This window comes from Herpailurus yagouaroundi, unplaced genomic scaffold (assembly GCF_014898765.1).
Source record: "Herpailurus yagouaroundi ecotype Mexico unplaced genomic scaffold, PumYag 163, whole genome shotgun sequence".
NCBI lineage: Eukaryota > Metazoa > Chordata > Mammalia > Carnivora > Felidae > Herpailurus > Herpailurus yagouaroundi.
The window spans coordinates 65082137-65106177 of record NW_024412404.1 but is presented as its reverse complement, the minus strand read 5'-3'; the positions used below and the strand labels follow the sequence as shown (position 1 = coordinate 65106177).

Below are 24041 nucleotides of genomic sequence, written 5' to 3'. Positions count from 1 at the left end.
TATTCCACAATAACGCCCACAGCAGCTTCCCATAAATGGAAATGCCTCCAAAGTGAAGGCCCTCATCTGCCTGTAGCCTTCTACTCACCTTGCTTTGCAACAGCCAAACTCAGTGGCACAGAAGTCGCTTAGAGTCTTGCTGCCTCTGTATTTCCAACTCTTTTTACAGCCAAGCTTCTGAGCCTTTCCTTTTTTAAAAATTTTAAAAATATTTTTATTTTTGAGACACAGACAGCCCATGAGCAGGGGAGGGGCAGAGAGAGAGAGGCAGACACAGAATCCGAAGCAGGTTCCAGGCTCTGAGCTGTCAGCACAGAGCCTTATGTGGGGCTTGAACCCACGAACCGCGAGATCATGACCTGAAGTCGGATGCTTCACCTACTGAGCCACCCAGGTGCCCCTAAAAAATTTTTTTAATGTTTATTTACTTTTGAGAGAGAGAGCACGAGCAAGGGAGGGGCAGAGAGACAGGGAGACACAGAATCCGAAGCAGGCTCCAGGCTCCGAGCTGTCAGCGCACAGCCCAACGCAGGGCCCGAACTCACAAACTGCGAGATCATGACCTGAGCTGAAGTGGGACGCTCAACCGACTGAGCCATCCAGGCGCCCCCGCGCCTTTTTTTTAAAGAACCCCCCCCCCCCCTGACCACAAGCCATCCTGATGGCTGCTCGCAGCACACTCCTGGCACAAACCTCAGACAAGGCCTCCCCTCTCCCGCACCCCGTCCCGCTTTGTAGGTCAGTCTGGGAAAGCACTCAGCTACACTGGCCTCCTTGGACTGCGGGTCTGCGCAGGGAAGGACCAGATCTTACTTGTCCTGGCCCTTGCCGGCGGCTGTCGAGCAAACAGAGAATGAAATTAAAGGAGAAAACCAAACGTATCCTGGTATTCATCATTTTCTGGCGGGAGGGTTTGAAAACAAGAGGGGTGACCCCAGGAAGCAGCTGAACCAGCACTGCCCCGATCCTTCCTCACCTGGTGAGGACACCTGATCCAGGCTGCACAACGGATCTGTAGAAGACTTTGCTGATGACAGAAAGGAGGGGCGAAGAGAGCGGTGAATACTCTCCGCTGAACCAAAATCACCTGCCACCGTGTCACCACTCTTGTCACAAAGGAGCCGTGCCCCACAATACCCACTCAGCCCCGACCCGCCCAGGAGAGGTCCAAGGAGTGCAGGAAACACCCCATCTTCCTGCTGCCCGTGGCTGAGGACACAAGAGCAGCACCCCCGCCAGAGGGACGCTGCACGTTTAACATGACTTGCCTTAAATCAATGGCTACATCTCACGCCACACGGACAGCAAAGGAGAAATGACCAGATGCAAGTCTAGCACGTGAGGTGACAGGGTGCAGGGAGTGGACACCAGGACAGGGACACGCAACGGGCCTGTATATTCTCATTCCGAACCCCCTCCAACTTAAAACGAAAGAAAGTACCGGAAACACCCGAGACAATTACTGTACTCAAACTTTTTCTCGTGGACTAACATAAATAGGCAAGGAGGTGAAGGAACAGACTGTTCGAGAAACCAAATTGGAGAGCATATAATTATGTGCAAAGAGATTATGCCTTATTTTAATATAAATAAAACTTTCTAAGCGTAAGACAAAAAGCCATGCCTCAATACACCAGGTTTTCAATAGGACACATCCAATTCACGCGGTTCTCGTAATTTCACGTGATTTGCTTTATTTTAGAAGTCTTATTATTTATACATTTTGCAACGGATGAGAGTGGAAAGGTTCAGTACGTCTTGTAATGAGAAATCTGGCCCCACGACACCACTGCAGAGTGGACGCAGAGTTCCCACCCTCTGCTTCCATCAAAAGCTAACTCCAGGACGAACTTCAGCAGACCCCTCGTGTGGAGACTATTTCCACACTCTGCTCGGGGCTAAACATTCTTCTGTGTATATACTAGTAAATTCAACAGCCTCTTTAACATCTGAGAACGAATTACTGACAAGTCATTTTTTGCTCCATATTGCAAGTCAACGTGGCAACCCTGTTTTTTTTCTATTATAAACATGTGCTATACCTCAGCTCCAAGTCGTTTTGGATGCTGATACAAGATTCATAATGGCTGTCAGAATCTGCAACTTTCCCTTTTGTTTTATGAGGTCAGGCAATATTACATGCACTGATATATTCCATTTTCCCAGCTGAAAACCTTCTCATTTGAGCCCGACAGGTTGAGGGAGTCATGATTTTGCAACCTCGCATGTGAAACACGGTATGAGGGGGCAGGTGGCTAACCCCACGTTCTCCTCTTGCTCTTGTCCAGTGGCAACAGTAAATTAAACTGTCAAAAATGGAATTGTCCTGTCATCAACAAAGCTATAGCTTCACAAGTATTGCAACATCAGATATATTTCTAATTCTGCATTTCCCTGCACCTGTAATTTCATCAGGAATTCGCACTGGACCATGGTGAGAAGCTGTCCAGGGGACACTGGCGCTGTGAATTCCTTTAGAGGTTTGACATGGCATTTCAAAGACAGAAATTAATGAACAATTCCGGCAATTTGTAATATATATAAAAAGGGTGTTCAGTGTGAGGTCCCGACCTTCAGGAGGACCCTTTAAAAGGGTAGAAATGCTAACGCGGATGTGACATGTCGTGCAGCGCAGCAGGAAGAAATTATACACAAGTTACTCTGCAAACAAAACAAAGCCATCAACAACCTTGCTGGCGCGTCGGATACACCTGAAAATTACTTAATGGCCATCGTGTCCGCTGGCCTAGATGACTATTAAAAACGTTTTAAGACCAGGAACGAAAGGCCTCTACATAGACGGTATTTAACGGAGCACAGAACTTCAGTCCTGAAGTTGAAGTGTTGTTAGAGAACCCATTTTGCATCGCGGGTGTTCTCCAAAAACCAGTGTTTCTTTCGGGGGATTCTTCTTCAGGAATTCCTTCGCCAGGAGAAAGGTCTGCCTGCTTCCTTCTCAAGATTTAAACATGGCGCCAGCTCTCCTTTCCCGGAGGACTTCCTGTTACCAGTGCCACCCACCAGTCCGACTAGACCCCATCTCCCGCAAGTTGATCCCTCACGAGTCGGGCGAAAGTCAGAGCTCCCCCCGCCTGGGTGACACCCCCACTCGGGACCCCTGTGGATGCCTGCCTGGGGTCCTCTAAGCCACCCCACGAGCATGCGCAGTAAAAATGGGCTCTAACTTGTTCCAAAAACAGCAGAAAGTCACGGGTCCGGTTGTTGTTAATTAAATACTGCAATCAAATATTGTTATAGATTATCTCGACAAAAATGCATTGCTTATCAATCATTATGCTCAAGACAAAGTTAAATTGAGATGCGCAATCATTTCACAGCTTAATACAGTCAAAGTGACTCAATATTCCTTTATTAATTCTCATTTAATATCACTTTAAATTGCTGCCATTATTATCCTACCGTAGACGAAAGATTCTGTGTAATTAGTCTGTATTAAGCCCTTTTTATTTATAAGGAGCCAAATAAACAAACCCACTTTAATTACCTGGGCTCCACAATATTGATCTGAGCATCAAAATTTAATATGACTTTATTTCAAATTTCCATATGACTAGTATTTAAATGTGTTCCAGCAATAACAATTTTGCAGGCACAAATGACTTTTCATTCAGGGTATGTAAATGACTGCCTGGCGCCTGGGAGCACAGGCTTTCTGTGCCCACAGCATGTTTACCGAGACCTCGGGGGCCTCCCCGCTCCCGCTTTGCTCCCTAATACGGCAGGAAAAGCCACCAATTACCAAAAGAGACAAAAGTCAACGAAGACAGGGAGGCTTCTCCCTCCCAAACCGTGTTCGCTCCCACTTCAGTACACGGTGTTAACGACATACAAATTTTGAGGTCATTAAGTATAAACAGGACCGGAAAGCCAGACAGGCGGGAAGGCAGGATGTGCGGACGTCAGCACGCGGAGCGCCCTCCCAGTCCCACGATGCAAGTTTCAGTGTTATTGCCTCAATGTAACTTGCATTAGCGCCTAGCACCTTGATTACACTGTTGGGCGGTAATCTTCGCCTGCACATGCCATCGTTACTTATGTCAAGCCTCTTGAGTTGTTATGAATACTATGTTGTTTTACGAGAGAGAGGAAATTAGTGCCAGTCCCCTAGAGTTTTGGGTGCTTAACACTGAAGCACTACGCAGCCCTCGAAAATCCCACAACAAATCCTTGTTCAGTGCCACACGGAGATAAGGACTTTGCAGCAACATTGCAGCATAAATAACTCATGTCCCTCTTTATTTGTAAATGTCAAAAAAAAAAAAAAAAGAGAAAAAAACCCTGCTGTTCTTTAATGTTGCTTCTCATACAAACACAGCAAACCTGTCTTTCTGGCCATGTAAGCACACACCAGTTGAGTAAGACATTCCGAATTAGCCCGCAACACCAAGCTGAGACACGAAACAAAGAAATATCCCCAACATGTGTTTGAGGATTATCGTAAAATGCTGTTTTGGATGTATTTTTAATAAAAATGAACTTATCAAATCCAGGGGAAACATGTCGTGGTAACATGAGCCTTTCCTCCAGAGGACAATAAAGTCGAAAAAATGTTGCCTCACATGGATTGCATTTTCAATGTTTTTTTAAATATGATCCACTATGTTGTTGAAAAGAGTTATTTTCTGGTATTGTAGGGATTTTTGCATTGTCTGTTTATTCTGTTTACACAGCAAATGAAAGCTACAATATGAATAGGTGAACTCCCAAGGGAGAAAGCGAAATTCAGAAATGACGTACAGATGGGGACAGGGGGCATGAAAATGGAATATAAATTAATGTGCCCTCAACAGTCACATCTGGAATAGGATAGGCCAAATAAATAATTTTGACATTAAAAGAAATTAAAGATCAAGCACTGCAAATAGAATAAGTATTTTTTTAAATAATATCATTAGTTTACAGGATGTTTGAAACGGCATTCAGAATAGAATAATCGATATATTATGCTGGCCAAAGATGGGGTCCCGATGCCTTTCTCCCTCTCCTTCTCTTTCAAGAGCCAGTAATAACCTATTCCAAACATCACTCCCACAAGAGTCTCCACGTTCTTGCCTTTTAAAGTTCTTTTGTGCACGGAAGCAGGATGCACTTCAGTTTTGCATCTTGAACTTGTTCCTGTTTTTAGTAAAACATTAAAAGTAAATCCCAGAAGGCAAATTATCACTCTTCTGCTCCACAGCTGGTAAGCTGTGCTCCAAATTTAAGGGTCCGATACCAAAATCATGATTCCATTTCCTTCTTTTCTCTTGACCCCTTTGCCATTTTGTTTACACGGCCGGAGGCAGACGGAACAAAAAGCAAAATGAGCCCTTTGGCGGCATCTTCCTCACGACCGACTGACCGGGGGAAGGGTCTGCTGGAAACGTCACTGTGAAATGATAGAAGGCTCGGGGTCACCGCCTGACAGCCAGCAGGGCCAGCTCCGGGGTGGGAGCCCAGCTCCTCCTAGAACATGCGCACAGCCCCACCGGCCCCCAGAGCAGGCAGGCCCCGGGGAGCCCCCCTTCATCACCCACCCGGGAAAGCGGGCTCCTCAACATGTTCTCAAATGAAGCCAATTTTGAAAAATGGCTTCTGACAGCCCCATAAAACTTGCATGAAGTGACCAACTGGGTGCTCCCAGGCCCCCAGCCGGCCCGCAAGTCACAAATCTGAGAAAGCAGCACATTAACTACTGCTAAATTCTAGAAGTAAAGTCCTCTGGAGCCGAGGCGAATTCGCTGTCACCAAATCTTCACCGTCCACTGCATATGTAAAGAATTTTTTTTTCAGAAGATAAAATATTTTTCTGAGTGTAACAACAGGCATGACTTATTTCAGAATTAAGTGCTAGGCTCTCTGGTGCTTTGGGAAATGTAAAGTACAATTTTTACTCCAAATCCACAATGCACTTCACTAGCTTGTGCTCTCCAAAGGCCCCGAGCAGCCCCGTAAGATGATGAGCATCTTCGAGAGTGCTTTGGTAAATCATGCAAACAAGAGGAGGAAGGAGACAAAGCCATTTCTCTCGCCATTTCATCAAATCAGTAAATTGATTTATAAACTGCTTTGGGTAGAAAATAAATACCGAGCTACAAATGTATAGCACTGACTTTTTAAAAATCAGACCTCCAGCGCTCACAGTCACAGAGCACACATCGAATCCTAACGGAGAGGTCATGGGGGGAGCTCCTGCCCAGCCGGCCGGCCCGCCGCAGAACCAAAGGTAACAGAGGTAACAGAAAAATCGGTGCGGGGCCAGAGTTCTCATCTTCAGGCAAGTAGTTTGAACAGCACCTTTTCAAACCACAGAATCATCTTAGTTTCAAATTACAGAAAAATAATTGGTGATTTCAATACAGCACTTAAAATAAAGGAAAGTTTTATTCTTCAGAGTGTAAGTGCTGGTATTTTTTGTGCCCGACAAGCTGCCCATACAAGAACTCTAATATTCTTGCCAACAAAGGCATTTGAAATTAGCAATTGCTTTTAGAAACTTTAATTACAATTTTAAAATGCTATTTCTGCTCTATAATAGATTCCAATTGTTTCAGTATTATCTGGCTTGCAAATAAAATCTACAGTAGATGACAATATTCCCAGGATTAATCACTCTTGAAATTCTAATATGCTCTTGAAATACCAAATAAAAAAGACAGCAATGTTGTTGATGTACTGAAAGCTTCTTGCTTTTTGCAGTTTGCTATTATTATGCATATCCAGGTAGAAAGTTAATTAACCCAAAGCTTAAGCTAATTATGATAGCAGAATGCTATCAACCCAACACGCTCAGTCAGACAGCTGTCCAGAATTTCATTTGCTAATCATTTGTCTTTTGGCTGAGCATATGGTACATTTTCATGCTATCGGAGGAACAACAAACAGCTGAAAATCATTAACTAAAAACAATGTGCATAAAATCAGAAGCAGTTTTTTATACAGCTTTGTGTCAGACAAAAAGCCAGATCCTTGCCCTATAAAAATTAATGATTATTTTGGTTCTTGTCACTTAAAAATTTTAGCTGATAGTGCAATAAATATGTGACGAGAATTTCAGTAGTATCAATTACCTGTTTATATGAGTTTGCAAAAATATTCTAAATTTATAACAAGGGCATTATAAGAAGTGTGTCTTACAAAATATGTTCTCTTAGATGTAAAGACCTAAAGTTCGCTTCTGAGGAAAACCTCGTTTCTGCTTGTGCTGAACCTCAGTATAGCAGCAAAGAAAACATTAAAGATGAGTTCTTAAACCTCAAAGTAAAATGTAGGAAATATACCCGCACACACTCCCGAAGCCGTATGTGACATGTCTGAGACCATCCAGAAATCTGCGTAGACATCAGAAGGCTACGTAGATCTTGGCAGAAAGCGCATCTTGATGTTGACATTGAGCGGGAGGGGCAGGGAGGGCGCCCCAGTGATGCCAAGCAGCTCACACATGGGTGCACTCTGCTCCAGCCGCGGTCTGGCTGCCGCACGACGACCTACCCCGTGTGCTTGGGTCGCAGGCCTGAATCACCTGGACACTTGGAAGAAGAGACGGAAACAAAACCCGTGCGGACTCCCTCGCTTCGCATGGCCACGTCACCTAACACTGTGGTTGTGACCTATTTGTAAGTTCACGCACGAAGAACTTGCTAAACGAAGCCTACCTTTCGCCAGGTCACACTGCTGGACAAGATGAACTCACGAGTTAGCCTACAAACTGATCTGAAGCTTTGTAAATCTGCTGGGCTCTAAGCTTAGGGACTCCTATCAATTCGAAGGTGTCGTGTGCCCCCCCTTTCTTAAGGTTGGCTCTAATCTCTATACTTTGAGAGGTATATTCTTACTTTTTTTTTCAGATTAGAAGTATATTCCTCTTAGACATAACGGATTGCTAAAGTGACACTCACAATAGTTTTCTTCAAATTAAAGTGGCAATGTTAACATGTTGCTTTAGACAAAACAATAGAATTCCAGATCCAAAATATGGATAATTCTGTATCACACTTGCTGACATGAAAACTGAAACTCTCCCTAACACAGAGTAGGTCCTTTAATCAAAGGATAAAGTTGTCCTACAAACTAAAGATAAAGTTTTCTTCTTCTTGGGGAAGGCAGAGATGTGACCTTTTTTGCATAACGTGTCAACTGTGGCCAGGCCAGGGCCCGGCAGAGCCTGATTAATTGTTCATCTCCAGGGAGGCTGCTGGTCACGGTCCAGTGAACTACGGGACTCGCCACAGTGGTCACGCATGACTGTGATGGTGCTTGGCTGTTTGGCTTCCGGCAGCCACTCCAACACCTTTATGCTGCTGCCGCGAAGGGTCCAGAAATCTTGGACGTCAACCAGAGCTTCCTTTAAGGCTGAACGGGATGTGGGAAGACAATTCCTCTAGGACTTTTATTTCATTCTGAGTGTTATTCACAGGTTTGTTACCTATTTTGTTATGGCCAAATTAAGATGAATTAAGATAGATGCCTCCTCTTTGCAACCTGACAAGGTGACCTTCAGAACATAACCTCGTACACTTGCCACGGTCACTGGATTTTTGTCCCTGGTGGGAGGTCTCAGCGGGAGACCTCCAGGTCGAGTTAAGAGGACAGCCCTGCAAAGGTCCCCCGGCAGGTGGGAGGCAGGAAGCCAGGTGGGCCTCTAGGGCAGCCCCTCGTCCTCTGGCACAACGCCGGGAAGGCTGTAGCCTCCCCCTACGATGGGTTCTGCGCCACCCAGGCAGGCCCCGGGGCTCAGAAGCACCTGTAAGCAAAGGAAAACCAAAGGGCAGGAAACCTCAAACAGAAAATGGCAGGAAACACGATCCAAAGCAGTTGCTCTCCACTGCTGGTCGTTCGCAAGGCCCACCAGGCCTGAAAGAGAAGTGGATGGGACCAAGTGCGTGCAGTTCTGTGTGTGACCCGGAGAGGACCTCCCTCTGTCCGCTGCTCCGCAGGGAAGGGCGAAGCCAAGCCTATTACTTTAGTCATAAAGGTTTAATCACCCCAGTCCAAATGCGGAAGCCTCTTCCCAATGCAGAGGCTTTTTTCACATGGAAGTTTTGAGTTAAAAAACTAAATAAATAAATGCTTTCAGATGAAAAATGCCACCGACAAAGAAAGGCATATGGGGGCTACTTAAATCCAGTCCTTAAAGCCCTTCCCCTCTCTTCCCAAAGGCTACACACTCATAGCTGATATTGATATTAATATTAATTTGTCATTAATACTAATGTTTCACTAACCAACTAGGAGTATTTTGAAATATCCTATTTCTCTGGATAGCTAAACCTCAGGTTCCACCATGAAAAATGCTTTCTAATTATTGCGTGCCAGTAAGCCATCAGACAGTGCAGTGAGGTTTCCTATTAATTCACGAGGCTCGTAATTGTACAGAAAGCCAGCCACGCTGGAGTCGGTCACCTCGGCAGGTCACAAACACTTCCCACACTTTAGGGCACCCTCCTACCAGCTGACAGCCAAGCAGCCCATTTTGAGGGCAGCCTGCTGGGGCGGTAAGAGGCAATACAGATGCTTACCTAATTTGATTAATCTAATTCTGAAACAAGTAATCCAATGAAAGTAATGGGTGTTGTTCTTGCTAGTTCACTGAGCAAAAAAATAGGCTCGCAAACTACCTGCCAACCTCCCTCTGTCAAGAGCCGGCTCCCAGTCGGCATTGTCCTACGCAGCACGCGTGGCTCAGTGGGTGTTTTTTCCACTGTCTCCACACTTGTAAGTGGAGAAAATGGGTAGCTGTTAAATGCGCTCCCTAAACCTCCTCCTTCAGATTTTATAAAAGGGACAGAAGAGATTTCAACTTGTTGCCTCTGCTTCTACCCACTAGAGGACTTGTTTGTTTTCTATGGTCAGCCTCACAAGCAGCCAGGAGACGGAGGGAGTTCAGGTCAGTGTGTGGAGATGAAGGGGAGAGCTGCCCATGACGGGATGGAGTCAAGGGGACCATCCCAAGACAACAAGACGGTGTCTGCCATGCAGGACAGCAGCCAAGGATAGGTGGGCAGACCGACAGGGCCCTCTGGGGAGCTGCAGCCAGCGGTGGACGCGAGGGTGTGTTCCCGATGTGCGGCTGAGCTACAGACAGAGCACCTGCGGCGTGCTGACCAGGGCCCGGGCTGCACCCCTGGGGTTTGCCTTTAGTGTCAATGGAAAATTGCTTGACCCACCCCTCAAAAGAGATGAAGTGCCAAAGTGCTACAGGTAATCGGAACAACAAGCATACAGAAAGGCCAGTGGACATCAGTGTTCAGCCTTTTCAGGGATATGCACATTAATGTGACACTCTTTCCGTCAGGCGGCAACAGTGACATCACTGTCACTTTCCCTACTGGGAGGGGTGAATTATCGCAGCTTTCGGGAGAAACACAGGAATGACTGGTTGTAACAAAAGGGTCCACACGCCATATGTCAGCCTTCCAGCTACAGAAGTCCATCCCAGAGACATCAAGTCCCAGTGAAAACGACACGCGTGTCTCGTGTCTGAGCACACGCACCGTGCGTTCGCGGCAGTGTCTGTGGGGTGGGGAGAGAGGCTGATCACTGTGTTGCTCGTGGCAGAGGGCACTGGTTGGGAACACGCTCTGTACAGGCATTCCGTGGAATGTTATGTGGCTAGGAAGAAAGGAGCAGCTGGCTTGGAGGGATGATAAATGAGAATGACAAGGAAGGACGGGGGAACACATGCTACGATCCAGCATGTTTAAAACCATTCTTGGGGCGCCTGGGTGGCTCAGTCGGTTGAGCGTCCGACTTCGGCTCAGGTCATGATCTCTCAGTTCATGGGTTTGAGCCCCCTGTGGGGCTCTGTGCCAACAGCTCGGAGCCTGGAGCCTGCTTCGGATTCTGTGTCTTCCTCTCTCTCTGCCCCTCCCCTGCTCGTGCTCTGTCTCTCTTGCTCTCTCTCTCTCTCTCTCAAAAATAAACAAACATTAAAAAAACCCCAAACAACCATTCTTGTGCTTCTACGGGACTAGTCTGCAGTGACCTAAGCAATGTACAAACTAGGCTTTGAACATTTGCTCAGGCAAAGACAAACCCCGGGGGAGGAGAAAAGGAGACAGAGGCAGCAAGTAAAATGAGACAGAAAGGAAATGAGGTCCCTGTGCAAACGGGCAGCTCAGTGACATGTGTCTCAACGCCTGCAGGGCTCTGAGGTCTAGCTCTCCGGGAAAAGATCTCTTGTGTGTGAGCCAGGGAGCGGGCGGGTCAGTCCACACTCTGCTCTGTGAGAGACAAGACAAGCCGGCCGTGCCCACGGAAGCAGTGACTGAAATCGCCGGCCAGGAGGGTAACTGAGGAACGGGCCAACGCTCTAAGCATAAAACTCCTCACGTCCTCTTATGGACTTCATGCCCCGTCCCCTCAAAATTCACATGCTGACGACCTCACCCCCACGTGATGGAATCAGCAGGTGGGGGGCTGGGGGGTGATGAGATCAGGTGGGTGGGGCCCTCGTGATGGGATTAGTGCCCTTTTATGGAAGGGGTCTCAGACAGCTCGCTTCTGCCTGCTCTCCACCACACGAGGACTCAGAGGAGGGGGCCTGTCTGCAAACAAGAGGGCTTTCGCCAGCACCTTGACCTTGGACTTCCAGCCTCCCAACCGTGAGAAAGGAGTGTCTGTTAACGGCAGCCTGAGAAGACGAAGATACTCCCTGAGAATTCAGAACCAAAAGATCAAATACAGCTGAACTCCACTGCTTACAGCTTATGGCTTTAGATTCTCCCAAGTGCCGTCTACTGCAGAGAACAGCTTTCAACTTTAGCTGGCACACAGCAATACAAGTGCAGGTGAATGTGGGCCACGGCGATGACCACGGACACCGGACGGCACTCGGAGCACACCAGGCCCCCCAGCCCTCCACCTGCCCCCTGCACCTGCACCCCCACGAAGCCTCTGGCAGGTGTAAACTGCCAGAAAGAACACGCAACTTGCTCAAGGTTCCACAGCTAAGAAGTTGCCAAGCCAGGGTGTCTTGGGCAGTCTGCATCCTGGACCGTGATCCAAGAAATACACTGGCTTCGCAGCACAGCTAAAGGGATCCTGAACACGTCCCGGGCCAGGGGCGACCCCATCCTGCACCCGCCAGCTGGCCACACGTGTGCCCTGGGACCTCGTCTCCTTTCCTGGCTGTACGCACGGGTCTAGAAAACATGGTTGGTGCTCAACAAATCCCGCTCAAGGGACGAGTCAAGGCCCTGAACACTTCCATGCAGTTGCCCGAGCATGCAGAACAGCCCTGCTGAACACCGGCCACTGCAGCTCTTTCCGAAGCAACACAAGTAGGTCTGTCCCCGCCCCCCCCCCCCCCAGGTAATGCCCCTTTGTTTTTTTAAATATAAAAACACCACACAGCCACGCAGCATTAGTTTCCACCCTGTAGAAGTTGGCAGACATTTTCTGTAGAGGCCTTGATAAGAAGTATTTCAGGCTCTCCAGGCCACAAAAGGTCTGCTTACTATTCTTCCTTTCTTTGGACGGTGGACCTTCAACACGGTAAAAGCCATGCCTGGCACTGTGGCACTGTGAACACAGGCTGGTGGGCCAGCCGTGGCCAGCCGCGGGGCTGCAGTCTGCGGACCTCTGCTGCAGAAGGCAAGAGGTAAGGCCCCAGAACAATCAGAAGTTCGTGTCACCCTGACATTTTGGATAATCCGAAACAGTGGGGGAGAGATGCCAGCTAACTGGTGTGGCAAATTTCACAGGATGCTCGTAACAAGCATTTCAACGATTTTCACAGTATAATGTTGATCCTTCTCTTTCGAGTTTCTCTTTCTGGATCTATCTGGAAATTAGGTCATGAAAATGACAGAAGTAAACTCAGACTTTTTCCCCACTCATGAGAATGTGAGTGAACAGAACCCAGCACGTTTTACTCAATTCTAACTGTAATGTCCGCGAAGTCCCCAAAGGTTCTCAACTGACGCCTAGAGCCTTCCAGCCGTAGCTCTGCAATTTCACGCGAGGTTGAAATCCAGATGAACTTTTAACCAGAGTGCCAACCATAACAATGCAGCAATTTGTAAAGAAGGTTCCTTTGCAGTCGTAGAGCTCAGATGCCGCAGGATACCCTGGGACTTGAACTTCCTGACATCCAACACTGGACGTCCCCTCTCCCTACCACGGCTCCACGGCTGACAAAATAAAGAAAGGTACCAGTCACTTGTGCAGAATCCAGAATCCAGAATCTTTGAGCTTGTTTACCCAAACAATCTAAGGGAGAGAAGCCGCAGATGAGGGTCTAGGGGAAGTCCCTAGATCCACAGCAGAGACCCGTTAATCCCCTTCCTCAACCACTGCCCCAGTCCTGCCTGGAGTCAGCCCCACGCACATAAGGACCAGCATGCCAAGTGCCTCATCACAAGGACGACCCCGATGTAGGTTCCTGCTCCCTTTCCTGGCTATAAACCCACTCCTGAAACAGGGCTGTGGAGGACAAGATCGGACATAGGAAGGTCCATTTTACGCCTACTCAGAGTCCTGTCCTGAAACTCAGCAGCCAACTAGATGCTCTAGGACATCAAGAGATGCGTCCATCTGAGGGAAAATCACCTCCGCACATCTTGAGTCATCAAAAGCAAGATTCAATCATATTCTTGTTACATGTTCATAATTAAGTCAAGAAGGTGTTTGGACAAACAGAGACTCCCCTTGCCTCCCAGAGCAGTTCTCCAGAGAGTGCCCCCCTTCCCAGGGTGCAGAACCACCAGGAGAACCCCTTCAGCTCACACGTGCTTGCTGTCCTCTGGAGAATCACGGGCTTCCCCTGGGAGAGACGTCAGAGATGGGAGTGGGTGCCCAGCCTGAGCAAAGAGGAGCTACTGTCCTGCAGAAGGCTTTTTCCCAGACCATTCTGGTTAGCGTAGATGCTACTGTAATTACAAACATTTAAGGTATTTAACATAGAAGTGAAACGTGGGAGGGTGTACTGAATATAAGAAACGAACTTTCCTCAGACAACTTGGTGGGGGGACGGCAGATGAGTTAGAAGAGTCACAGAATTATTTACACCTGTGCTCTAGGACAGAGATGGCCTGGTGCAAAATGACCACACTGAAGCCCAATCAAATGCCCAAGCGTAACCGGGAGGTATGCCACATCACTCTGGCGGGAGGAGGTACGTACATGGAGAAGTCAGGGGCCCCGTGCACGCAGAGTCCCTCCAGGCTCCCTGACGGGGATGGCTGTGCCTGCATCCGGACCCAGCAACACTTTTATTTCCAGAGCACTTGCTCTAAGTTAAGTATTGGTTTTAACTCTCCCTGCCTGCTACCTCCAAAATATCCCCTATAGCCTTAAAATAGGAGGTATTTTATTAGAGGCTTTTCAAAAGTAGCACGAAATTCTCAAGCAGTCTCCTATTTGACGCTTGAGAGTGAAGGAGGGTAGGGTTTCCTGGCAGTTCACCACGGACAACTTCATTACTCCCATTTTTACCTGCATGGTAATTAATGTAAAGTCACTTTGTATACCCACACCAGGGACTTACAGTTACAGGAAAAGCTGATCATCTAAGGCAGGACTTCTAAGCCGAGGCTCACCGATAAACCTTTGAGAAAACCGAGCAAGTTCTGGCCCTGCCCTACGAAGAACCTCCAAATACACTCATGCACGTGGAAAGTCAGCATTTCCCATCCGACTCCAGGGAGTTTCCCGGTCCTCCTGGAGACCACCGGCGGTGCGAGCACAGGTTAAGGAATTCTGATTTCGAGGAAGTCTGCGCACTGGGAACAGACACACCTGCCTTCCCAGGTGGACCACCACCCAAGAGGCCAGGCTGGAGAAGAAGGCTGCATGTCACGCATCACCACAGAGCTTAAGAAAAGCAGGCGTTCTCTGGGAAATTCCCAAAGCACGGAAGAACGTGTCCCCTTCTAAGTCCTAGCAGAGAAAAAGAATTTCTAAGATTTAGTGAAGATGCCCTGGTCGAAAGGAACGGAGTGCCTCGGTCTCTGGACCATGACGGGCACCCCAGGTCCATTCTAGGCAAACCTCGGGCTGCTGGTTTTTTCCCGCCTTTCTGCCTTAGTTTTCTTACAAAAGGACTTAAGATGCTTCGGAGAACACCATTCCCATGTGACATACGGAGTGAACTACCATGGAATCACAGAGCCCCAGCAAAGAGCCAGGAACCGGGAAAATGGATGAAGGGAGGCCTCGTGGGGCACCAGGGGAGGAGGACCCTGGGGGCCAATCATGCAAGGTTAGATGCACTGGCACCCTCCCTCCCCCTCCCCCCCCCCCCCCGCCGGAAGTGCCCAGTGGCCTTCCCTGGCTCTGCTGCTTCGGGTGGGGGTGGGGCATCCTGGTGATACAGGCTCACACGTCACCTGGATGTGCAGGATTTGTGGGGAATTTTTCCCGGAGTCCCCACTTAATGCCTGCAGTTCTTTCCAACCAAGAGAGTGGCAGGGGCACACCTCCTCTGGAGATAATCCCTGAGCCAGAATCAAGAGCCAGACGCTCAAAGGACTGAGCCACTCAGGCGCCCCTGGGTTCTCGCAACCTTGAGTCTATTTACGAGAAACTCCTCATCTGCACCCTTTGCTCCCTCCGTGCAGCTTGCTCCTCGCTGGGAATCACGGCCGCACGCTCACGTTGAGGACTCATCGGTAAACCCGAGTCGGACTGGTTGCAACATCAGCTTCTGGTAATTCCCAAAGCTAAACGTGCCAGGACAGGACATAACGGGACTTTGTTTTTACAACACTAAGGGATCAAAGCAATTCAGTTATTAAGGCTTAAAGAACAATACAAAGCAATGCCCCTGTCTCTCGGATCCATCAACAACACTGGGACCGTCCCTCTCGAGACCCTGCCAGAACTCTGTGTCAAAGAGATCACTGGCAAGGAAGAGGGCGGACCCCGGATCCTGAAAGGAAGAAACACAGATGCATCTCGGAACACTTGATCAAGACCCACCTTTCCAGGGGGCCACTTCCGAGCTGTCCAAACAGCAGCTCTCGGTCACTCACAAATATGGATTCCAAGGCCCTTAGAAAATCTAAAGCTTACTGCACTCAAGGCAGGCAGTCTCTTCTGATCAACTGTCATCTACAAGTTAGCGACCAGAGAACGTGTTTAAAGATGCTCCCCAATGGATGAGGGACCTAGGAGCACAGACATGAGGTTTTTGACCTTTCTTTTGTAAAACCAGCCCAAAGTCAGCACAGACCCAGCAGCAAGCTTGGGTGCCAATGTCAAACTTGTTGGGTCTCACCTGTGAACACAGAGGATTCTAAGAGCTGCTTTTCCCACGTGGGTTCCACACTGGTATTTACCATCTCAGAAACTAACCTCAGACATTTACGAGACATTCTGTAATTCACTTGAAATAATTACAAACCGCTTTCACACTCTTACAGATAACATTTTTATGAAAAGTAACTCTTTTCCAAAACAATAATAAAATTTAGTGAGCAGTGGCATGGCATGACTCTGAGAATCTCCTTCCTGGTGGGATTCATAAAAGATGGCTGGACTCTCAGAACTGCTTCCCGTTGCTTCTGTTTCCATACACGGCTGTGACTCAAGTTCACAAAGAAAATCCTTTCCACACGAAGCATCCTCTGACGCTAGGTCAAAACTCAACCAGAGGTAATTCCCTAAAGGAGAGCAGTGACGTAGGTTCAGAAAAGCTTATCAAAGAACTGTTGGCACGGGTATGCTAAAATCCAACGATCTTGTATTTTGAAATTTCCCCAGCTTTGTAATAAACGTCGGTCACTTGGAATCAACTCATTCGCTGAGTTATGCAAATCTTCCACACGTTTACATATTTCATCGTCACTAAAGTTCACGTTAATACAGACATCGGTAGACAAGGATTTAAGTATCGGGATGCTATCCAGTTTGTGCTGGTATACTGAAGTTTCCCCAAACATTTTCACCAGAAATCTCACTTCTTATCATTTACCGCTGGCAGCAAATGCAGTCCGCTGTTGTTTTTCTTGATGTGAGAGATTCCCTCTGTTCACTTCTGAGAGAGTTTATCCTAGAACACCCAAGTCTGGGTAAACGGGGTTGGTCAGTTCTTCTTTTCACGGAGAAGATGGTGCTGACAAAAGCGCTACTTTGGCCAACAGCCCAAGCCTCGCGTGTGCTCTTTCCGTGAGAAGACAGCCCTGCTTTGGAACACTCACTCTTAGAAAGAGTTAGCTCGAGGGTTAAAATGGAAGGAAATAGCGATGTTTACCACTTTAGCACGTATATTCTTAAATGACCCCATTTCTCCCGTGCAGGCGTGTGAGGTGAGGGGCACAGTGAGGGCTGGGCCGTCTGCTGCCACAGGCTCGATCTGAGACAGGACCAGCCCTGTCACCTGTCACTGCCTCTGTGCCACCTGCCTCAATGTCAACAGTGACAGAGGCAAACATGCTGGAGAGCAGCCCCGGGCCACACCCGCCCACTGACGTGGACCCCTCACAACTACAGAACTCCAGCCCCCAGTTGACTTCACTCATTCCTGCAACCGAGCCACTTGAGACCCGCTTGAAAAGAACTCCCACAAACGTTCCGTAACGCAGCACACCTGCACTTGGCATCTTCAAAGCCGGACCAGGCTAGGACTGGAAAAATGGCTGCCCGCCATGTGCAACGACTGTTCTGCCCACGCTCGCCTCCCCCTGGAGGCCCGTTTTGACTCTTGACATTGACGGAGCCTGCCCTCCACGGAGGCCGGCTGCCCTCCACAGCACTGTGGCCAACCTGTAGCTTATTCCCAAACACCACCTCCAACCACCACATTTTCAGCCACTTTTTGACCACGCGGCCGTTTTGTCTGAGCCGAGCACCTTCAGATTTGCAAAGGGAATGTGACCACCTTGCTCCCATCAGCCGGCGGAAGGGAGGCGGAAATTCGTTAAACTGCACACCACACCAACAGGCCGCTCATAAGGGGGCCCCTTTTGGCAATAAAGTCAAGACTGTGATTGCCGGAACAAGAGTCATAGCACTTAGAGCACCAGTAAACGTAGGCTGTGAGTCCCTCCAACGCCTGCATCCCTGATCCCGCTCTATCTTAAATGCTGACATCAGAATTTTTATGGAGAGCCTCTAGACTCTCTGAGTTTTTCATTAGACTGTGAATGGTAAATGACACACTTTTCAAAGTTTACGTCCTTTTTCTTGGCTGGATCCACAAAAATAAGATTCATACTTTCTTGCCTCTGCTGCCAATTCCATGGCTAGAAACTACTCATTGCAAAACAGAAATAGATTCTTATTTTGCTTTGATATAGATTCACAAAATAGACAAATCTGCTCACATATTCACTTGCTTTGTTTATTAAAATTTAAATAACGCTGAGTTAGCCATCTAATGAATCAAAATTTCAAACACACACAAGTTCTCAATCCATGTAGAATGATGGGTTCCAGGTAATTTTCAGGGGAAAGTTCTCACAGACTTTCTCTCCGTTTCTAAAGGTGCTGAAAGCAATTAAATTACCAAGCGAGTACGTATTAAGTTTATGTATATTCTGTAGAAAAGGTGTGCTTCCAAGCAAGAAAAAGAAAACAGGCTGACGTGAAATTCAGGCGAGGAGGAAAAGAATGGAGAACCCGTGGCCAGAGGCAGAAGCCCTTTCAAGCTGGGCCAGGTCCCCCTGCCCGGAGAGGCTGGCTGCAGGACCACTGCCGTGGACAGTGCGGCGCCCACTGGGAGCCCCAAGGAAGGCAGCGGCCCGCGCGCTGGGAAGGGCGGGGGGACGGCGTGGATGTGGCGGGATGTGAAGCCCCATTTGGGGGAGGGCAGAGGAGACTGAGGAGCCACTGAGACACGGGGGCTGGCAGCCGCCTGGCCGGTGAACGGACTGTCGGGCAGGAGCCGATCACAGGGTCACAGCACGTCACTATCGCAGGCGACACCTCCCTCATCAGATCCAGTTTAAACTGCTGGAAAAAAATGTCCAAGATTCTCAATCCCATCAAAATTCACCAAGTTTTAGTTTTGAGTATTTTATACTTTCAGCAGAGACCCCAAGAAGCTTACAAATGTGGCCATTTCACTCCACGTGAGCCGTAATGTGGGTAAACCAAACTCCACCTGACCTGGCCTACAAATTCAAGAGGTCAAAGGTGAGCAGCACCTGCACTCCGTGGCGTGGTTTGTGTGAGAACACGCCCCTCTCTGAACAGGCGCCCCAAGTGCCACCACCTCCTTGAGGGATTGTTACACGAGGACAGACCGCACACGGGGACAGCGCCACCTGCCCCATGCCAGCCGACGCCGTGTGGAGAGTCAGGCGGCTCAGATCACAAGCCGCAGGTGGCAGACGCAGCGCCACGGCATGGCTGTGGGCCCGACCCAACCCCCTATTCTGCAGTCACGTCAAAATGGACCTGGAGCTCTAAGGACCTGTCAACTAAATGGGTGCAGAAAGACAGAAGTGTCAGAAGGCAAAAATTGTATCAAAATGTAGGCCTCTCCCAGCCTCCAGGACACCGAGAGCAACAGAATCAAAGCCGAGGGTTGGCGGGGGGGGGGGGGGGCGGGGGGTGTCTCCCCTGGACACTGGAGTTTAAAGCAAAGGCACCGGGCTGCTGCTGAAGACATTTACAGAAGAGATTCCCTTCCTGCGACAATGCAGGCCAGTGCCCCTGAGATGTCCCCAGTGTCCTTCTGTTCATTAGACTCTGCAGACACACAGACACGTGTGCAGTAGTTAACAGGACACGTGTGAAGAGAAACCTGCTAATCACAGGCGACTAGTTAGGTACCCTGCACACTACTGAGTGTGTCCCAAATATAGCAACATCCTTGTCAAGTAGGTGTGCTGGCACCCATCACTTCCTGGGGTGGGGGGGAGGGTGCAGGGATGAGGAAGCTGTCCCTGATCAGGGCTGGACCTCAGAGCTGTCGGGCCCAAACTCTTAACAAGCATCTTTAACAAAGATTATGCAGCAGTGACTCTCAGCTACGCTGATCCAGGCTGTTCTCTCATTGCCAGGTGCACGGGCACATGCACGTGGGTGTGGCAGGAACAGGACAAAAGGGACCATGGACTTCTAATGGCCCAGTATCAACAGAAGCAAAACATGCTTTCACTTCCAGAAAATTGTAAAGTGAAGTAAAACACACATACTGTGTTACTTCCCTATTTACGCATAACAAGTTGCCACAAACTTAGTGGTTTCAGAGACACAAATTTATGATCTCCACCTCCCTGGCTCAGGAGTCCAGGCACCAGGTTATCAGGGTCCTCTGCTCAGGGCGTTACCAGACTAAAATCAATGCTTAGCTGCAACTGGGACTCATGGCCAGATGAGGCTCTGAGCCCTTCTCCGGGCTCACAGGTTGTTGGAAGAATTCATTTCCTTATGGCCACAGGACTGAGGTGTGTTTTCCTCCTAGCTGTTAGCCAACAACCACTCTCAGCTCAACAACCTATAGCTCCTAACTGGCAGTCCCTCCTCTTACAACATGGTAGTGTGCTTACTCGCAGAGGCCAGCAGAAGCAGGTTTCTGACTTCGTCTCTGATGTCAAATTCTTTTGAAGAACACACCTGACTAGGGCAGGCCCACCCAGGATAATTTCCATTTTCATTAGGCCAACTGATTAGGCACTTTAATTACATCTCCAAAAATCCTCCCCCATAATCATGGGAGTTACATCCCACGATAATCCACGGTTACCACTCACATTTCAAAAGAATTATACAAAGGCACAGATCATCGGGGGTCATCTTAGGATTCTACCATTCACATGAAACTAGAGAATGAAAATTAGGACAAAAATTGAACACTCAGAAAGATACCAATGAGATATATCAATTGATATAGAAAAGCGAAGAGAAAATCTTATCTAAGTTCCAGTATTTTCTAAATTTGTGCCAGATACCGATGTTATAAGTTTGTGGAGGCGGGGGCAGGGGACTTTCTTTTAAGAGCACAGCTATGCCTTTCTGAATGAAGACTTGTTCGGGTTTGTTCTCAGCCTGCTGGTGGATACTGCTCCTCTATGAGTTCTCTGTCACTGTTGGCAATGGCACATCAGCTTAACCACTATCACTTCCAGCCAATATGAGAAACAGGCAAATTTTCACTGTGGCTTGGAAATGAAAAAATGAAAACCAGGCAAAAAAATATGAACAGTGGTTTTCCAGACGCTCGATACAGGGGAGGTTGGGTAACCCCTGAGAGATGGCAAGAGACAAGGTGCGCCTAGACATTTCCCCGGCCAACTGCCTTAAGAGTTTCCAGGCTGTGGTAATGGCAGAAGCAATCTGGGCAGAGCCCAGACGACTCGTGGAGGAGATAAAACCCACAGTCCAGGAACGTGGGTGGTTAGACGACTCTGGAGGTGGGCAGACGCCCCAAGTAGAGTGTGGACCAGGAGAGCAAGGGCAGAGTCACATGAAGATAAGTGGAACGTCACCAGGTAGTGAGACACGAGAGGACATGTGCCTATTCCCGCTACATAGAAGGGACACCCCAGCATTCACAGGACACCGGGCAAAACATCTGAGTCTTGCCTCCGTGGCTAAGACCAAGAAGCACTAGACTAAACGCCACTCTCATTCCGACTAAGAAGTCTTAAGAGCAAGACCTAAAAGGGTCAAATGGTTCCCATTTAACCTACTTACATTTCAGAAGTGAGCTAAAGAATATTAAAAACAAAAACATCCAGGGGCGCCTGGGTGGCGCAGTTGGTTAAGCGTCCGACTTCAGCCAGGTCACGATCTCGCGGTCCGGGAGTTCGAGCCCCGCGTCAGGCTCTGGGCTGATGGCTCGGAGCCTGGAGCCTGTTTCCGATTCTGTGTCTCCCTCTCTCTCTCTGCCCCTCCCCCATTCATGCTCTGTCTCTCTCTGTCCCAAAAATAAATAAACGTTGAAAAAAAAATTTAAAAATAAATAAATAAATAAAAACAAAAACCATCCAGTACTTAACCAGGTAAAATCTACATTATCAAGCATCTAAACATGAGAGACATAAAAGGAGAAAATTATGGGCCACCTAAGAAAAACCAAACTGACACAGATGTTATAATCAGCAGACAAGGATGTTAAACAGGCACTATCACTGTATTTCAGATGAAGAGGCAAGTAGAGAAACGCGGGGACATAAAAATAAGAAACGCTGCTGTTAAAGATTTGCAATCTGTAGATAGTTTCACAAAGGCAAGGATGATGGCAGATTTCTGATCAAAAACAGTGCAAGTCACAGGACAGTGGAACAAGATCTTTAAAAAAAAAAAACTGTCAAAATTTATGCACAGCAAAAAAGGAAATCTTTCTAACATTAAAATACTTTCAGACCAGCAGACTTGCACTTACAAGAATCGCTGGGTCCTCGCAGCAGAGGGAGAAGGACTCCAAATCCAGAGTGTGGAGGGGCTGTGAATCTCACTACTGGTAGGAAAGCAAATAGTGCAGCCACCGTGGGAGACAGTTCGGGGATCTGTGAAAATGCCAAACGTCCCCTGACCGTATGATCCACTCATAGTGAAGTAAAAACACGGGTCTGGAGAAAGACTTCTTCAAAAATGTCCACAGCAGCTTCGTTTCTAAGAACTAAAACTGGGGTGAAATCCCCAGTGGACATCAACAGACAAACGAGAAGTTGTCTACCCAGTGAGGACCACCCAGCAAAAAAGGAACGACCTACTGATGTACATACTGTGGACGAATCTCAACACAGGTCTGCCAGAAGCTATCCAGCTATGTAACTCTACTTACAAAGTCACAAAACTTTATGTGCACGTGTATAATAATCCTTTATAAAATTCCAGAAAACTCAAACTAATGTGTAGTGACATCATAGGGAGGAGAAACAAGAGAAGGAAGGGATGAGGTGAGGGGTTCCCAAGGGGCAGGTGTGGTGAGGGAAACGTCATTATTTTGATTACAGTCCTACAGGTCAAATTTTATCCAACTGTATACTCTGAGTACCTTCTCGTGCCATTTATAGCTCTAAAATACAGCATCTGGGGAAAAAAAATAGTTCACTAAGTATGCCCTCTGTGGTCCCCTAGAATTGTGAACCCAACATGCAACCCCCCCACTTTTTTTAAGGTTTTTGAGACAGAGAGAATCCCAAGCAGGCTCCGCACCGTCACCACAGAGCCCGATATGGGACTTGAACTCACAACCCGTGAGATCATGAGCTGAGCTGAAATCAAGGGTTGGACACTCAACCGACTAAGCCACCAGGCGCCCCTGCAACCCTGTTTTGCAGAAAAACAGGTCCTCCTGGTCCCCCTTCCCAGCTTCATCATTTGCCTCCACTTCACGTAAGGAGAACCCGTTTCACACAACTGTGACAGCTAAAGTCAGAAAGATGGTAACAAACATTGGGGAGTATGTGAAGAAACTGGAGCTCCCCACACTGCTGACAGGAATGTAAAAAGGTAGAGCTGTCTGGCGAAACCTTCCGGAGGCTCTTCAAAACGCGAAACATAAAACTGCCACAGAACCCAGCGATTCCATTTCTGAGGTGTGTAACCAAGAGAAATGAAAGTTTGCACCCACGCAAAATAGTTCATGGCAGTAGGATCTCGGCAGTTGAGCCAAAAGACAAAATAACCCAAATGTCTGGCAACTGATAAAATGCAGCGCAGCCAATCACGTATTGTTCCTAAAAGAGAATGAAGTGTTGATACATGGATCTTACAAACACATAAGTAAAAAAAAAAAAAAAAAAAAAAAGGCCAGACAAAAATGGAATCCTAAAGTTTAGGCCTTCGATGTGATGTGTCCAGAAGAGTCAAATTCCTGGACAGAAAGTACACTAGTGATCGACTGGGGCTGGGAAAAGAGGAACAGGGATGGACGGGGTCGGAACAGGAGTCCTTCCAGGGCGTCAATACGTTCTCCAACAAGACTGTGGGGATAGGGATACAACTCCATGGATGTATTAAAGACCACTGAACTATATATATACACTTCATGTGGGTGAATTTTAGGAAATGTAAAATATCTCAAGTTACAAAATTAAATCCCCTCATACAAAAACAATCCATACACACTTTTTAAAACATGAAATCACTTGTTTTTATGTGTCGGTGTTAAAATTTACAATGCCAGGGCACCTGGGTGGCTC

The 24041-nt window shown here is 47.8% G+C and overlaps 1 protein-coding gene and 1 long non-coding RNA gene across 7 annotated transcripts in view; both read right to left on the bottom strand.

Moving 5' to 3' along the window:
* The window catches only part of MGMT (O-6-methylguanine-DNA methyltransferase), a 303642-nt gene that overhangs the window by 156132 nt on the left and 123469 nt on the right, over window positions 1-24041 (bottom strand). The window lies entirely within an intron of this gene.
* LOC121037393 (uncharacterized) lies at window positions 1076-24037 on the bottom strand. Its single transcript, XR_005793757.1, has 3 exons — window positions 21968-24037; window positions 19312-19314; window positions 1076-1087 (listed from the first exon to the last, which is right to left on the bottom strand). It is a non-coding gene; the product is annotated as an uncharacterized LOC121037393 (long non-coding RNA).